The sequence below is a fragment of the Colobus angolensis genome, unplaced genomic scaffold (genome assembly GCF_000951035.1).
Source record: "Colobus angolensis palliatus isolate OR3802 unplaced genomic scaffold, Cang.pa_1.0 Scaffold64, whole genome shotgun sequence".
In the NCBI taxonomy this organism is placed as follows: Eukaryota; Metazoa; Chordata; class Mammalia; order Primates; family Cercopithecidae; genus Colobus; species Colobus angolensis.
In genome coordinates this window covers 2,554,558-2,557,081 of record NW_012120043.1, presented here as the reverse complement: position 1 = coordinate 2,557,081, position 2,524 = coordinate 2,554,558, and positions in this window count along the sequence as shown.

Here is a 2,524-nt window from a genome sequence, read left to right as displayed (position 1 = left end):
TGAGACGGAGTCTCGCTCTGTCACCTAAGCTGGAGTGTAGTGGTGTGATCTCAGCTCACTGCAACCTCTGCCTCCTGGGTTCAAGCAATTCTTGTGCCTCAGCCTCGCAAGTAGCTGGGATTACAGGCGCCCACCACCATGCCTGGCTAATTTTTGTATTTTTTGGAAAGACAGGTTTTTGCCATGTTGGCCAAGCTGGTCTCGAACTCCTGGCCTCAGGTGGTCTGTCCACCTCGGCCTCCCAAAGTGCTGAGATTACAGGTGTGACCCACTCTCCCTGGCCTTGTTAAATAAAATGTATGGCAGGCCATTGTTTTAGACTGGGGTCTCTAGTCCCCAACAGACCAGATAAAACTGGAATGGAGTCTTAGTGCTAGGTACCACGTAGTCAAACTGAACATTTATTTTTTTATTTTTCAAAACAGGGTCTCGCTCTATTGCCCAGACTGGAGTGCAGTGGCACAATTATGGCTGACTGCAGATTTGAACTCGTAGATGCAAGCCATCCTCCTGCCTCAGCCTCCCGAGGAGCTGGGACTACAGGTGCGTGCCAGCACACATGGCTAATGATTAAAAAATTTTTTGGCTGGGTTCGGTGGCTAATGCCTGTAATCCCAGCACTTTGGGAGGCCGAGGTGGGTGGATCATGAGGTCAGGAGTTCAGGACCAGCCTGGCCAAGATGATGAAACCCAGTCTCTACTAAAAATACAAAAATTAGCTGGGCGTGGTGGCGGGCGCCTGTAATCCCAGCTACTCGGGAGGCAGAGGCAGAGAATTGCTTGAACCCAGGAGGTGGAGGTTGCAGTGAGCTGAGATCACACCATTGCACTCCAGCCTGGGTGACAAGAGTGAGACTCTGTCTCAGACAAAAAAAAAATTTTTTTTTTTTTTTTTGTAGAGACAGAGTCTCACTATGTTGCCCAGGATGTTCTCAAATTCCTAAGCTTAAGCGATCCCCCCATCTCAGCCTCCCAAAGTGCTGAGATTGCAGATGAGAGCTGCCCGCACCGGGCCTCAAACTGAACTTTAAAGGGTGCAGGTTTTCAAAAAACAAAAAAAACCGTTCACAGCCACCAAGCCAAAGGGGCTCAGTTAGCCTGATAGGGAAGTCCCCTCAAAACAGAGGGGGTTAAAACAGACCCTATGAGAAAAGTAACTTTGAAACAACCCATTGGTTTTTATTTCATATTTTTATTTTTACTTTTTTTGAGACAAAGTCTCGCTCTGTCACTCGGGCTGGAATGCAGTGATGTGATCATGGCTCACTGCAACCTTGACCTCTCTTGCTCAAGCAATCCTGCTACCTTAGCCTCCCAAATACCTAGCACTAAAGGTACCCAGCTAATTTTTTTTTTTTTTTTTTTTAAGATGGAGTCTCACTCTGTTGCCAGGCTGGAGTGCAGTGGTGCAATCTCAGCTCCCTGCAACCTCCGCCTCCCGGGTTCAAGCAATTCTCCTGCCTCAGCTTCCCGAGTAGCTGAGACTACAGGCGTGCGCCACCATGCCTGGATAATTTTTGTATTTCTAGTAGAGACAGGGTTTCACCATATTGGTCAGGCTGGTCTCAAACTCCTGACCTCGTGATCTGCCTGGCTTGGCCTCCTAAAGTGCTGGGAATACAGGTGTGAGCCACTGCACCTGGCTATTTTATTTTTATTTTTAGAAATGGGGTCTTGCTATGTTGCCCAGGCCAGTCTCAAACTCCTGGGCTCAAACAATCCTCCCACCTCAGCCTCCCAAAGTGCTGGCATTACAGGCGTGAGCCACCACTGTACCTGGCCTGGCTTTTATTTTATTTATTATTTCTCCTTTCTTCAGCCTTTTCTGCCTATAATGCAGAGTGCCCATTCTCTCTGCTCAGCTCATTCGAGTGCCTATTTCATAGATTGAATGCTGTCCGATTCATGAATTGCTAATAAGAGCCAATGAGATCATTAAACTCAATTTGTTGAAATTCATGTCCTTGATAGCCTTCTGGACATTTTATATCAGTAGCATTGTACACTATATGGCTTTTTTTTTTTCCTTTTTTTTTTTTTTTTTGAGACAGAGTTTCCCATTGTTGCCCAGGCTGGAATGCAGTGCCACGATCTTGGCTCACTGCAACCTCCACCTCCCAAGTTCAAGCGATTCTCCTGCCTCAGCCTCCCCAGTAGCTAGGATTACAGGCGTGCGCCTCCATAGTAGAGATGGTGGAGTCTCCCATGTGGCCCAGGCTGGTCTCGAACTCTTGACCTCAAGTGATCCACCGGCCTTGGCCTCCCAAAGTGCTGGGATTACAGGCGTGAGCCACCACGCCCGGCCCTATAGGGCCCTTTGTGTCTGGTTCTTTGAGCACGTTTTGAGGTTCTCTAAGTGTGGAAACAGGCACTGAAAAGGAACTCAATGCTGTTTCCTCGTGGCGGAGCTGGGAGTTTGCAGCCAGGCAGTCTGTCTCTGGAGTCAGCGCCTCTGCGAAGCGGGAGCTGGACAGAGACTTCAACTTCCGGCGTGCCCCGCGCGCGCCCGGTGGCCGGACTACCA